The sequence below is a fragment of the Loxodonta africana genome, chromosome 22 (genome assembly GCF_030014295.1).
Source record: "Loxodonta africana isolate mLoxAfr1 chromosome 22, mLoxAfr1.hap2, whole genome shotgun sequence".
NCBI classification, from domain to species: Eukaryota; Metazoa; Chordata; class Mammalia; order Proboscidea; family Elephantidae; genus Loxodonta; species Loxodonta africana.
This window is the reverse complement of record NC_087363.1, coordinates 30,618,462-30,633,990: the sequence shown is the minus strand read 5'-3', so window position 1 is coordinate 30,633,990 and position 15,529 is coordinate 30,618,462. Positions and strand designations below refer to the sequence as shown.

General features: G+C 45.1%; 1 protein-coding gene across 7 annotated transcripts in view; it reads left to right on the top strand.

Annotated features, from left to right (window-relative positions):
• Window positions 1-15,529, top strand: part of TRAK1 (trafficking kinesin protein 1) — a 170,123-nt gene that overhangs the window by 67,768 nt on the left and 86,826 nt on the right. The window contains exons 1-2 of one of the 7 annotated variants that reach the window (XM_064274752.1): window positions 11,938-15,044; window positions 15,337-15,429. The exons of 5 other annotated variants lie outside the window; for them this stretch is intronic. The gene's annotated coding sequence lies outside the window, so the exon portion shown is untranslated. Of the gene's footprint in view, window positions 1-11,937; window positions 15,430-15,529 lie in introns of those variants that run through there. One more of the 7 variants, XM_064274751.1, reaches the window with a different exon arrangement.

The following is a 15,529-nucleotide window of genomic DNA, read 5'->3' as shown; positions in this document are numbered from 1 at the left end:
CCTGAACACATCATAAATATTTTCTTATGAGATACCTGAGGCAGGGTGTGCCACTTTTTTCTTAGTCTGTATAGTTTGCTATCCATTAGTTAATGTTTAGAAAATAATAACCGAGGTTATTGCCATAAATGAGATGACTAATGTTTATCCAAGTATGGCATTCAAAGTATTATCTAGGGACCAGCTTCTTAAACTTTTTACCCAGGACAGCTTCATGGAAAAGAATAGTATGCATGTTTTCTGTCAAAGTTTAACGAGAATTGAGAGATGCAGTTAATCCTCATGGGCAGATGATGTCTCTTCGGGGTTTGACTAACTTTTCTTTATGGGAAGATTTTCTTCTGAGATGTTCTTGTTGTTAGGTGCCATTGAGATGACTTTGACTCATAGCGACTTTATAGGACAGAGTAGAACTGCGCCATAAGGTTTCCTAAGATGTCAAGAGAAAGATGTGGCTGTCTGCTTGCATAAGGATTTACAGCCTTGGAAACCCTGTGAGGAAGTTCTACTCTGTCCTATAGGGTCATTATGAGTCAGAATTGACTCAAAGGCAATGGATTTTTTTTTTTTTATCTTTACAGGAGCAGATCGCCAGGTCTTTCTCCCATGGAGCTGCTGGGTGGGTTGGAACCACCAACCTTTCAGTTAGCAGCTTAGAGCTTAACCACTGTGCCCCCAGGGCTCTTGAGATGTTCTGAGGGAAAAAAAATTGGCCGGACACCCAGGAGTCCCATGTTGTAGGCCCATATCTCCATCGTTTATCAGCTGGATGTGACCTTGGGCAAATCGCTTATAACTGCTCTGGGGCTCAGTTTTATTACCTGGAAATTAATCAGCATTATAGAACATTCTGTGATTCTCAGGAATGTATCCTTGAGAGCTTTCACTGTCTTGCCAAAGTTTTTGTTTTTTATTTTCTTGGCAATCTTTTAATTTATCTTCTTTCTTCATTTGAATTTTTCTGTATTGTGTAATAGGAACTAAGGAACTTTGGAGTTTAATTTTGGGTTTTTAAAAATTGCAGTGTTGAGTGTTTGCTTTTTTTAACAGTATTTTGTTGTGTTTTCAGTGAGAGTTTTATATAGCAGTTAAGGTTCCCATTCAACTTCTGCACAAGTTGTTCAGTGACATTGGTTGTACTCTTCACAGTGCATAAATATTCTCATTATTTCTGTTCTGGTGGTTCTGTTTTCATTAATCTACTGTCCCTGCCCCATCACATTCTCATCTTTGTTTTAAAGTAATTGTTGACCGTTTTGGTCTCATATAGGTGATTTTTTAAAGACACACAGTACTTATGGATGATATTCTTTTTTTTGTTTTTCCAAATGAAAGCACTCTCAAATGAAATTGCATATAGGTGACAATTCTAGGGAAAATTTTAAAGAATTCTCATCGGAATATTCATCTAACTCTCTAAGCGTGTTTTAAATTACCTAGGAATTTTCTCATTAAGATTTAGATATGTGCAAGACTTAAATTCTAAGACTTACAAATTGTTGAAAAATAATTTCCATATTCATCTCATAAATCCCATGAGGACAGCTCATGTCTGGTTGATAGTTGAATGGGACCTTCAGCCCAGTGCCTTACATTAGATAGGTGCTTGACAAATACTTCCTGAAAGGGTAAGATAAAATGCAAAGGTAGTATTTTGAGATTAAGAGAGAAGTTTTTCTCCTTCCTTACCTTTGTTTTGTAAAAACAAAATAAAAACCCATGCTTGGAATAGAAAAGTCATTTTGTTTTTTGCCACCTTCCAAAGATTGCCTTCATCTTGGCCAAAATCCAAAGCCAAACAAAATTACAGGCTTCAAAATAGGCACTAATCCTGTACCAATTCAACAGGTGAATAACACAGGGATGGTGACCTTCTGTGAGAGGAGGCTAATCAGTAGTTTTATGAGGTGGTGACCTAAGAGAAAGCGCAGGTTACGTGCTTGTTTGTTTATTGGAAAGGTGCTTTGTGAGACGACGAACAGTCTGTTCTCACATAGGCGGAAGCAGGCTTAGAGTAAAGGAAGGAAAGATAAATTACAGGGTGGGGTGGAGGTTTGCTGGGAATGAAAAAGGGATCTAATTGCCAATGAAAGCTTTTCATTATCGTTTGCTAACAAAAATAATACCAAAATGTATACATCGTAATGTATATATGAATTGTTGGTAGTTGCAATCAAGATGATTCCAACTCATGGTGACCCCATGTTTGCAGAGTAGAACTGCCCCATAGGGTTTTCAAGGCTGTGACCTTTTGGAAGTAAATCACCAGGCCCTTCTTCCAAGGTGCCTCTAAACCAAAAACCGAACCCAGTGCCATCGAGTCGATTCCGACTCATAGCGACCCCATAGGACAAAGTAGAACTACCCCATAGAGTTTCCAAGGAGCGCCTGGCAGATTCAAACTGCTGACCCTTTGGTTAGCAGCCGTAGCACTTAACCACTACGCCACCAGGGTTTCCAAGGTGCCTCTGGGTGTGTTCAAACCACTAACCATTCAGCTAGTACTCAAGCACTTCACTGTTGGTGCCACTCAGAGACTCCCGTATATATAAATCCCATTGCTGTGGAGTGGATTCCAACTCATAGCAACCCTGTAGGACAGAGGAGAACTGTCCCATAGGGTTTCCAAGGCTGTAAATCTTTATGGAAACGGACTGCCACGTCTTTGTCCCACGAAACGGCTGGTGTGTTCGAACCACCGACCTTTGGGTTAGTGATCGAATTTCTCTCATGTGAATACCCAGGCACTGGGAATGTCCCTTATGCCATTCCCAAGACCTGGGGCCATTTTATTTACAGGTGAGCCAACCCTGGAACTGTATCTTCTTCTCACTTGAGCTGACCTCCCTCAGGCCCTTTTTTCACCACTCCGAGCTAATACAAATATTTGCAGAATCAAAAATGGAAGCAGAGAAGGCCTGGCTGCATAGTCCCTTCCCACAGTGAGCCATGGTCAGTCATGGGACCTCCACCCAAGTGTGTCTGGACGCTGGGTGCTGAGATGGATTGATGGTGCCTCCAGGCCTCGGCAAGGTCAGCGTCTTGGGGAGGGGTCAGAAGCAGCCTCATGCCAGGATGTCTGTTGAACAGGGCACCCAGGCACTCGTTCCAGTGGACAGATCCACTCCATGGTCCCCAGACTTACTTTGTCACCTTCCATGTAGCACGGTCCCCAACTTCCGTTTTTCCTGATCAAGCCAGATTCCAACATTGAGTGTTTTTTTGGTTTTTTGGGTTTTTTTTGAGAATAAAAAATGCTTGGCAAGCGATTCTGTACAGATTGATCATTTTCTTTTTCATGTTAATTCAGCATGTCTAAGACAAAGCTGGAACAGACACAGACGGGAACTTGACAGGACAGATCAGCTCAATACCCGTCCGCTTCTCCCTGGTGATGGGCCCAGGCCGCTTCGGTTCAGCCAAGGGCAAGCAGGGGCGGAATAGGGGGCGTTTGAGCTTCCGGCTTATTTGTGTTTAGAAGCATCAGCTACGTGACCCATTAGTCCCAGAAGTGAGAGGCCCAGGCAGCAAACTCAGAACTGTGCAAGCTGTATGCTGATGCCCCAACACAGACGGCCTCTTTCTTTCTATCCTTCCTGGGATCTGCGGTTGATTTTAATGAGAACTGCATTGAGGCTGGGGTGCCCTTTGGCTCTGCAGCGCTCTGCTGAATGCCATCTCCTTTTGCTTGTATTCAATAAAAGCCAAGCTTTGTTCTCCCCCCTGCTCCCGCCTTTGGAGGTGGGATGGGTGCCTACTTCTCCGGTGCCTCAAATGAGGTGGAAATGGTTTGGGAGGGGGGATTGGTGACAGCAAGCTGTTCGGTAGCAGCCTGCCTTCTGCTGTGGGTGCCCATGACTGGCAGCGGCGATGTTTTAAAAAATAAAGATCAGAAAGAGAATTCTGCAGAAGCAGCCTGTTCAGTTAATTTTTTGCAGCAAGTGGAGGGATGGCAAGCTTGTAAGCCCGTATTTTACACAAGTCCCACCAGCGGCCTTAAGAGCAGAAGGCTATAAGGCCTCTTCTGGGCCTTCCGCAGTCCCTGGGTGGCCAAATGGTTTACGCTTGACTATTTTTTATTAGCCTTAAGGAAACCCTGGTGGCGTGGTGGTTAAGAGCTACCGCTGCTAACCAAAGGGACTGCAGTTTGACTCCACCAGGCACTCCCTGGAAACTCTGTGGGGCAGTTCTACTCTGTCCTATAGGGTCGCTTTGAGTCGGAATCGACTCAACACCACTGGGTTTGTTTTTTGGGGGGTTATTAACCTTAAGGTTAGCAGTTCAAACCCACCCGACATCACCACAGAGGAAAGGCCTGGCAGTCTGCTTCCGAAAAGATGTTGTTGTTCTGTACCGTCGATTCTAATTCATAACGACCTCATGTGGCAGAGTAGGGCTGCCCCATAGAGCTCCCTAGACTGTGATCTTTACAGGAGCAGATTGCCAGTCTTTTTTTCCCTGAAGAGCTGCTGGGTAGGTTCAAGCTGCCAACCTTTTGGTTAGCAGCCAAGCCCCTAACCATTACACCACCAGTTCTCTCTCCATAAAGGTTAGAGCCAAGAACACCCTATGGAGCAGTTCTACTCTGTTACATAGGGGCACCGTGAGCTGGACTCAACTGACAGCACTGATTTGATTTGGTTTGGGGGCCTTCCCCACTTCTGTCTTGGGCCTCCTGGCTGCCCAGGTACCTGACTGCCGGTAGAAAGCTGACCATACTTTCTGAAGAGAGGAGAGCTCTGGGAACTAGGTGCATGTTCCAGAGGGTAGGTCCCCTGAGTGGTTCTGCTTCCCAGCAGGAGGAAGAGGGGCGCATCGGAATCCCAACCTACTTTCCAGCCTTTCAGACTGTGGTACTAGGGCCTGGGCATGGCATGTGCTGATCACCTGTGGGGCACGGAGGATGGTGGCATGTGGCAAGATCTGAAATGCCTGAGACACTTTGGGGCAAACTCATAGTTGCATCATTTGTACTTAAGTTCTCAATTGTTAGTGTTGATTCATCTCTGAAATGTATTAAATAGTAATGTTAGATATTTAGGTACCCATACAACTAGTAATTAGAAACTTAGAAATTTTTATAAGTTCTTTAAAACATTTACATCTGATTAAAACTATTTTTAATTAGATTCTCCTTAACATTGCACAGACCAAATCTATCAGATTCTCTTTAGTGCTTGCAAAAGGAGACATGTATGTCTTACAAGAGTGACAGCCAAACGTTTGATACTTAAACTTAAGCATTGGTACTATGGCTTTGATTCATTTCTTTATGATTTGTGAGCTTATTTTATATTTTACCAGGGTCCTAGTAATCTTAACAGGTGCGCTGGTGGCACAGTGGTTAACCCTCTGGCTGCTAACCGAAAGGTCAGCAGTTCAAACCCACCAGCCACTCTGAGGGGGAAAGAAGTGGCAGTCTGCTTCCCTAAAGATTTACAGCCTTGGAAACCCTATGGGGCAGTTCTGCTCTGTCCTGTAGGGTCCCTATGAGTCGGAATCGACTCAGTGATGACAGGTTTGTAATCTTAAGAGACATAGAAGAAAATACTACCTCAGAGTAGCGAAGGCTATAGGTTATCAACAGATTGATTCCGGTTGGGACCTGAGACCTGGCTTTACCACCAAAGATGATTGTAACCCAAGTCACCTTTATTGGACATTCCCTTTTTGTGTAATTCTCTTTCTTTTTATTCTCATTTGAATATATTTTATCTCTCTCTTTCGGAAATAACTGAACTTGACTTGCCAAGTCTGAAGGACTTTTCAAGTCCATACTTGGCTCATTGGCTTTTGCTTCTCATAACCTGGTGTCTTTCCCCAAGGTGATGAATTCTTTACATTTGGGCACAGTGACATACCTGTCATCTCATCCTAATTGCACATTCACCTGCTACATTAGCATGTTTGAAAATGCAGATGAGGTTTATTAGCATCTTAGTGTTATAATTAAGCAGGGTCATACTGAGCGTCTATCTCCCTGATGGATGCAGTCAGCTCTCCTCTGGAGCCTCCTGGCTAGTCCTTCATCCTATAGTACAAGGTCAGGTCCTTCTCCTTCCTGAGTGTGGTTGGTGACCCCAGCATCAGGCCTTTCTGTCTTGGTACCTGCCTCCTCATTTCATATCCGGTTGGCTTATTCATAACCACCCTACGTAGAGAAATAGTCATGCAATGCCATATGAAAGGCATTAGTAGCAGAAACAGAATATTCAGACACTCTCACCCTCCCCTACTTCTTAAAATGGATTAAAAATAACCTCCTATTCTATTCTCCTTCCCCTTTGTGTGCTAGCTGCCTTGTCATTCACTTGATTGCCCTTTTCCTTTTGATATTCATTGTGGATTCATGGCCTGTACAGACTCACCTTGTTTCCTTTAACTATTACTAACTGTGTTCTCTTTTTGATGTTTGGATTTGCACTGGTTGGCCTGTGGTTGTCTCTTTAACCTAGCTCCAACACCTTATCAATTCTACCCCAGACCTCTTGGAAGCATCTTTGCTTTCTCACAAGGTGTTATAGGACAAGACATCAGTTGCCCTCCAAGGAGCCCTGGTAACTTTTAACCCAAATCTGGACACCAGAGTGCTAGTAGTGGGTAGAATGGTGTCCTTGTTGGGGAGCTTTCTTAACAGAGCTGGAAATAATATTTCTTTTTAAGATCATGAAGTCACATTGATACTCTTAATTTATCTTTTACTTTCCTGATCATTTCTTATTTTGTTCTGAAGAACAACTTTTCATCCTGTTCTCTCTGTGAGATGCCTTCTTGAGCTTTTATCTTCTTTCATTGTACCCCTTCTCTCTCTCTTTTCTTCCAATTTTCATTTGTAAATAATCTTGGAATGTTTTATCAGTCACTTGCTGACATAGTGCAAAAGGCTTTGGCCTAGTATTAGTATTAGCTGAGCAACTCTGGGCAAGGAGCTTCAACTATGATCCCCCGTCTTCATCTGCACAGTGAGGAATAATTAGATGGCAGGTGTCTGAGGGTTAAGTGAGTTATCAAGTACCGAGTTCCTGGTGTGCAGCCAGCACTTCATAAGTGGTGGTGGTTGAAGATGAAGGTGACTGAGAGGTGACTGAACAGGTGGCATTGAGGCTTCTCTGAGGCTGTTCCTGGGACCCGTCCCTCCGCAGCCCCATGGCTGTACCCCTGAGGAATGTTGGGAGAGAGAAGGGGCCAAGAACTATGGGTGTGGAGGAAAGAGTGTGGATTCGAAGCCACGTGAGCCTGAATTTTAATCTTGGAACCATTTTAGCAGAGCTGTGGGCAAATTTGGAAACCCAGGTGGCATAGTGGTTAAGTGCTACGGCTGCTAACCAAGAGGCTGGCAGTTCAAATCCACCAGGCTCTCCTTGGAAACTCTGTCGGGCAGTTCTCCTCTGTCCTATAGGGTCGCTATGATTTGGAATCGACTCAATGGCAGTGGGTTTGGTATTTTTGGTTTGGTGGGCAAATTACTTCATCCTCCTGAGCCTCTGACATGGGAGTCCATTCAGAACTGCTCGAAGTTCATAAAGTTCACGAATAAGTGATGTTTCCTTTGTACTTATTTATAAAATCTGTTTTCTTTCTTTCCTGGTTTCTTAAATAGTACATTGGATCTGTGCAGCCTTTGGTCTTGTGATGTCAGTTTGTGTTCAGTAATGCATTACTGTTTAGAAATGGTCCTTTTCCCACCTCCCCCCATGCAGCCTGTTATTTTGCTCATTACTGTGGACTCAATGCCTTCAGAATTAATTATGCTGGGAAGAGCTTATAAATGGCGTTTCTACCTCATTTCCCTAATTATAGCTTAGAAAATTGTATTCTCCTTTTAATTGCTCATATTGGCTTATTTCCTTTTTTAAAAAAAATTGGAGTGATGAAGATGGTAGCAACTAAGGTTTATTGCAAACGGACATAGCAGAGCCCTTGGCATGGTCCAGGCACCATGCTCTGCTGTGTATTTATTAATGTAAGCCTTGTCTCATCTATGGGACAAATGTTGTAGTTACCCCCATTTAGCAGGTGAGGAGACGGATGTGTTTAAGAAGGTCATAGGGATGGTGAATGAGGAGCAGGGACTGAACCTCAGGCAGCCTGACTCCAACAGCCCATGCTCATAACTACTAAATTACACTGCCTGCCATTCAGTCATCCATCTGTCCATACATTCATTTGTTCATCTAGCCATTATTTATTGTTTTTATTGTTACGAGGTTCCTGGGTGTACAAATGGTTTGCGCTCTTCCACTAACCTAAAGGTTGGCAGTTCGAGCGCACCTCAGAAAAAGGCCTGGTGATCTGCTTCCATAAAGATTACGGCCAAGAAAACCCTGTGGAGCAGTTCTACTCCGCAACACATGGGTTGCCATGAGTCAGAATCAGATCCACAATAACGGGTTAGTTAGGGTTTATGGTGATGGGGTATGAATGAAATATTTGAAAATTCATAGCACTGTAAGATAAATGTGTCAAGCCTTTGTTTAAGGGGTTTCTGGCTTTGTCTGACTTTCATATGATGCTTGGAGAAGTTTGCATTTCCTGTTCCTTTATTCAGTCTTTAGTCTGCTGATGCATATTGGACCCATACCCCCAGGCATATTGGATTGAATCTGTTGAGCAGGGGGATTTTTGAGGAGCTTGCTAACTGTTGGATTGTCTGTTTCTGAAGACTATAATCATCTTTTTAGGAATACCTTAAGGAACTTTGAACAAACAAAACCCTGGGTACCAGCCTCTGCTCACCTCCCCTAAGGAATGACGCCCCCGGGGGCCGCTGGGTGGTTCGCTGCGGGGCTGTTGAGAGGTGCCATCAGTGCCAGAGAGAGATGTGATAAAGAAGCAAAGGGAGAGGTGAGATGTGATCAGGTAATGAGGGTAGTTATAGGAGGAATTAAAACCGTTGTCTGCTGACTTTAAATAGTCAGATGTCCTAGAAAACTTAAAATGTGTATCCAGGTTGAAATAGGGGAGAGCGAGGGGCAGGATTAAAGTAGGAGAGGGAAGGGGTGGCGTCTGATCACTACCTCAGCCAGGAAAAATTTGGAGTTGAAATGGGGATGCCTTGGAGGAATAAGGGAGGCCAGGGGGGTGCAGAGGAATAAGGAGGGCCTTGGGGGTGACGTGCCCAGGGATGGCACCATTCCCTTGCCCCCTCCATTTTCTGAACTTCTCTGAGAGCCTGTCTAGAACCCTAGCCCAGCTTCATCGCGGACGTCAGCAGTTCCTCTGTCCCACAGGTGATGTCCCTGCCTGCTTGTGGTTAGGGCCACAGCTTTTAACTTCCCTTTCCCCTTCTGTGACCTGAAGCAGAAGGAGAGGATCATGGAGGATTCTTCCAGCTCTGCCATCTGATGGTGACAAAAGGGATAGGAACCTTGGGTTCCACAAGGGGCCAGACCTGCACACATAGTGTAAAGCCTGGGCCAGATGGGCTCCGTCAGCCACCTGGCAAGACCAAGAACTAGCTGTGTTATAGGTTGAATTGTGTCCCTCCAAAATATGGGTTAGAGTCCTGACTCCTATACCTGTGGATGTAATCCTATTTGGAAACAGGATTTTCTTTGTGTTAATGAGACCATATCAGTGTAGGGTATGTCCCAAATCTATTCACTTCCGAGTGATAGAAAGAGTAGAACAGACATTGAGACAAGCAAGCAGACACAGGGAAGACAGACACTATCTGAAGATGGTAAAAAAAAAAAAAAAAAAAAAAAAAACCCACTGCTTTCAAGTCGATTCTGACTCTTAACTACCCAGTGGAGAAGCAGGCTGCCGCATCTTTCTTCTATAGAGCTGCTGGTGATTTCAAACTGCTGACCTTTCAGTTAGCGGTTCATCACTTTAATCCCTGTGGCACCAGGGCTGCATAGAGGTAGACAAGTCTACAAGCCTAGAAACTGCAAGGATTGCCAGCTACCTACCAGAATCTGAAATAGACAAGAAAGGACCTTTCCCTACAGCCAGTGCCCTGAATTTGGACTCCTAGTCCCCTGAACTGTGAGAAAATGAATTTCTGTTCTTTAAAACCACCCACCTGTGGTATTTCTGTTACAGCAGCACTAGGCAACTAAGACAAGCTGGTTGTGAGACCCTGTGCTGAAAAGGGCTAGGTGAAGAGAGCCATACAGGGCCCTAAAGTGAAGAGAGGGGGAGAGGCTTCTGGCTCAGGTAGGGGATAGAAAGCAATCTCTGAAACCTTACAACACAACATTACAGACACCAGTGAAGGAAGGATGAGGTAGATATTAGATTCTATCCAAGATATTATATATATGTGTGTGTGTGTATGTACTGTATATAATAAACCAAAAAATCAAACCCGTTGCCACCGAAATGAAAATGTCTCCATTTTCTAATAAATTTGCATTTCCTTTTTGGGAGTGGTAAAAATTTTGTATACACATGATCCCTGATGGTGCAGTGGTTGCTAACCAGAAGGTTGGTGGTTCGAACCCACCCAGCGGCCCTGCAGGAAAAAGACCTGACGCTCTCCTCCCATAAAGATTACAGTCTAGAAAATACTATGGGGCAATTCTACTCTGTAACATACTGCGTCACTGTGAGTCAAAAATCAGCTCGACAGCACCTAACAACAACTATAAAAAAAAAAAAACCTGTTGCCCTCCAGTTGATTCTGACTTAAAGCGACACTATATATGTATGCGGAGCCCTGGTGGCACAGTCATTAAGAGCTCAGGTTTCAATAGGTTGGAAGCTCCAATCCACCAGCCACTCCCTGGAAACCCTATGAGGCAGTTCTACTCTGTTCCAGTAGGATCCCTATGAGTCGCAATCAACTCGCCGGCAATGGGTTTGGTTTCGTACTGACACACACACTTTCTCTCTCTCTCTGTCAGAAAAGCCTTGCTGTTCAAAGCTGTCACGTGGGGGCTTGTTAGAAATGCAGAATCTCAAACCTTACCCCAGAGCTGCAAAATCAGAATGTGCATTTTAACAAGATTCCAGTGACTCAGTGACTCATCGGCACATCAAAGCTTGGGAAGCACTGCCCTGGGATCCCTGTCTTTCCCTCAGTCTTTGTTCATTGAGAATCATGATATTCTTCCATTTGGAAGAATAAAGGAAATGATCCCTACTTGGGCCCTGTGGAAGGAGGGACACATGCCCGTACAGGTAAAGAGACCTTGTATTGCTATTCATTAGCAAATTATATAATTCTGAGTAGAGAATAGGAAAATTGAGCCAAGGCCACTGACACCAACAGATACTTTACCCATTGCCCTCAAGCTGATTCCGACTTATAGCAACTCTGTGGGACAGGGTTTCCAAGGCTGTAAATCTTTATGGAATCAGACCACCATATCTTTCTCCCTTGGAACGGCTGATGGGTTTGAACCATTGACCTTGCAGTTAGCAGCTGAGTGCTTAACCCCTGCACCATGAGGGCTCCTTAACAGATAGTTACAGCAGGCCAATGACAGCCGGAGAGGTTCTCTAAGCAGCTTTGCTTTAGGGCATTAGCTCCCACCTGGGGTGATTTTTGTCCCTCAGGGGGCATTTGGCAATGTCTGCAGGTATTTTTGGTTGTCAGAACTGTGGGGGAGACAGAAAAAAGGGGGTGCTATTGGCATTTAGTGGGATAGAGGCCAGGGATGCTGCTAGAATCCTACAACACACAGAACAGCTTCCCCCCGCCCCCCAACCCACACAAAACTATTTGGTACCAAATATCTATAGTCCCAAGATTGAGAAACCCTGATTTAGGGGATGGAGTTTTACCTATAATACGTCTAAAAAATCTGTCTAATTATCCAGTACCTCATTTTCTGTTTTTTTAGTGAACTGTTTCAAACACATCAAGCACTTATATACCCACCGCCTAGAACTAATAAGTGTTAACTTTTTTCTTTTTTTTTTTTAAGAACTAAAGCATTACAGGTGCATTTGCAGGGGCAGTTTCAAAGCCCTATTCCCTCTCCCCTTCCTCAGAGGCAATCACCTTCCTAAAGGTGGGCTGTTCCTATCTGGTGCATAGTTTTATACTTGGATTTCACATGTAAGTGTCTATGAAATAATGTATCTTATTGCAGGAGCCCCTCCATAATGGCTGTCTCCCCTGTTTGTATGTTACGGGCTGTTTTTCCGGAAGTTTGAGCAAAAGCAGGAGCGGAGATTAGTACTATTTTTACATGGAAATGTCTCCATCTCTAAGTAATTTATATCTCCTTAAAATGTAGCGGTCAAAACATTTTAAGAAAAGATGTTTAATGTTTTATGTCAGGTTGAAGTCATGGTTTGCAGGTTTTAAGAAGGAGGCTTGCTCCAGGTGCAGATCTGCTTTCTGTAGTGACCCAGAATCTAGCAAATAAGTTTGCCCTTTCATGTGTTGGAGGTGATGATGGTGGTGAGCCCCTAGCCCCCTGCCCGCCTGCCTCTGCCCTCTCTTCCCCCTGCATAGCACCTCTTAGTCCCTGCTCCCAGTATCCTTGGAAGACATTTCCTCCATCTCTGCATCGTTTTTTTTTTTCCAGAAACGGCCAGTTTCTATGGCAACCATTAGATTGAAAGATGAGTGGCTAGCTGGAGGCAAGGGTCGAGTGAGACCGCCTGGTGGTGGTGTGTGTCCCTGACGTCACCCTCCAGGCGTCTGGATAGGACAATTCCGGCTACTCCCATCCAGGGCTGCTGTCCAGTGCTGCCTTATTAGCACAGCTGCCAGGGTCCCTGATTGCTCTGCAAATCGCCTCTCTCTCTGCTCCTCCTACCCAACCCCCAACCCCCCTTAGCATTTTCCTTTTTGCTGCTCCTTTTCTGTTTCGGCTCCAGACTGTCGTTAAGAATGCGTAGCTCCGTTCTGGTGTTTTTCGGGATGCTCCTCTGCCCAGTGTTCTGGAAGGGCAGGGAGGCATGGCAGCGTCTCACTTGATGTCGACAGCGCCGTGGAGTCGGCTCCTTCCTCTGCAGGAATACTGACTATGCAGAAATTTATTGAAGCGGATTATTATGAACTAGACTGGTATTATGAAGAGTGTTCAGACGGTAATTATAGCCCGTGCAAAATGGAGCGGGGATGTGTAGGGGCATTGTCTCCCTCTGGGGGGGATGTCCTGAAACCTTCCCGGGGAGATGGGCAGGAGGTGGGGGCGCCGTAACCAGCAGAGCCGGCAGATGCGTGGCTCTGACCATTTCAAAGGCATGGTGGAAGAGATGGCAGGTGGGCAGGGCTCTTTACAGCCGAGACTCCTTCGCGGTTGGGCTGGCCATTTTCTCCGAAGGGAAAGATGGTTTTTGGTGTGGTGGGCTAGTGAGCATTGTAATTCCATCGGCTTGAATTCTCTGTGGTTTCAGACGTATGTTGCTGATGCATGTGTGTGTGCAAGCCGAACTGTGTTATCCATCCTCTGTGCTGTGGGAGGGCTTGGGAAACTAGAGGCTGGAATGGTGTATTCAGGAGGTGGCTTCCTGAACTGCCAGCACAGGCCTGGAAGACCCTGCCCTTTCCTGAGCTCTGGGCCTTGGGGATGTGGGGGTGGAAAGAGAAAGGCCAGAAGAAGTTGCTCACAGAGCAGGTGATTCCAATGAATTTTGCTTGTTGGATCCAAAAAAGATGGGGGTAGCAGGGATTTTGGAGAGGCAGTGAGAAAAGGTGTCCCCTGACACTCTGTTTGTGAAGGGAGGGTGTGGCACACTCCAGGGGAGACTGAGTGGAGGCTGAGTTGTGTGGCTGAACAGGCCTCCAGAGGGTTCAGGCCAATGAAAATAGCACTGAGGTGCAACCCCAGAGAGGTGACAGGGGAGGGGTCTACTAGACTGTTGGGTATCAAGACTGTAAATGACACAGTTAATCTAACTTCTTCTATTTCTTTTTAAAAATGGCCCGGAAATCACATATGTCTTTACCAAAAAAAAGTGCACAATATACGGTATACGCTTTGAGGGGCTATTCCCTGGTGATATGTTGCCAGCCCCACATGGGTCTTTAATGGGTAAGGTAACTGCTTTTTAATTGACTCTGGACTTTCAAATTGCTTTAACCATGACTACATTTGATTAACTTGAGTGATGTAACAGGCTGGGAGCTGGCCTAGTTAGTGAGCAGGAAAACTACATAATTATCTCTTCGTCTTCTCTGATTTCTTCTTGGATCATCGGTGACAGGAGAGTGGCCCAAGAGGCTTTTGAAGGGTGTGGTATTTAAGTATCCTAAGAAACTGCCAAGGAGACTCCCCCCCGACCCTCCACACACAGACACGTTAGCTGAAGACTGTGTCATGCTGAATCCGCGTGTTCTTTAAATATCTTGAGTAATGGTGGTGGTGGGCAGCTCCCACACCCTTGAGAGGAAAGGATCTATGAATTCTCTTTTCTTTTTGGATATATCATTCTCGAAACGAGTTCCCATCCTATTACCCAGCTCCAAGAAGCAATTAGCGGGATTGTTCTCGTTGAACACCATCTTTGAGCTCTTCTAGGTTCCTTGGTGATTTGTGGCTCACCAGGCCCTCCATAACTTTTTTAGTGTAAGTAATTTAAAGCGTCAAGATACCATTGGATTCAGGAGCATTGGTTGCAGCAGAGTGCATATCACATGGCCTGTGGACCCATTGGGTGTGGCCGTGGCTCAGATAGATGCCATCTGAGAAGCAGGGGAGGGAGGTTCCCTACTGTCTTGACCCAGTTGCCACACGGTCCAGCTTTCCTCACACCCTATGTGTGGAAATAAAGCCAAGCACTCATGATGGTTGATCAGAGGGTGAGAGGAGGCCTGCTCATATCTGGGTGTCTATCCGAGGAGGGGGAAACCCTGGTGGCCTAGTGGTTAAGTGCTACGACTGCTAACCAAAGGGTCAGCAGTTCGAATCCACCAGGTACTCCTTGGAAACTCTATGGGGCAGTTCTACTCTGTCTATGGGGTCGCTATGAGTTGGAATCGACTCGATGGCACTGGGTTGATTTTTTTTTTTTTAATACAAGGAGGGATTTTCTTACCCAGCAGTTCCTCAGTTGAGTCTTTTGCCCTGAGACACCCTGACCTCTCCTTCCTCAAGAGCAAAAGAGAATGGAAGAGGAAGAGACTCACCTGACAAAGGGTAAATAAATGTTGATTGTTGCTACCTTCTGAATGTGTGTTGAACAAAATTCTTGCCCTTTATCCCCCACCCATTTTGGATGAGAGAGAGAAGGTTTTTGGGATGGAATTTGCTCCTAAGACTGGCAGTTTCATAATCCCATTTAAAGAGAATTGCAAAACGGAATACAAGGAAAGGGAAAGCCCAGAAATAATCTGGCTTAGGAAATCGACAAAAAGGGGCATTTGAAGTGTATGGTACTTGAGTAGTTTCTTATTTACACATTTCTAACTGTGATTTTTCCTGGCCTCAGGCAGGTTAACCTGGAAATGAAATTTGGCCCTGTTTACATGCGTCTCGGAGCCGTGGCGGTGCAATGGTTAAGAGCTTGGCTGCTAACCAAAAGGTCGGCAGTTCGAATCCACCAGCTGCTCCTTGGAAACCCTGTGGGACAGTTCCTCTCTGTCTTATAGGGTCACTATGAGTTAGAACTGACTGGATGGCAA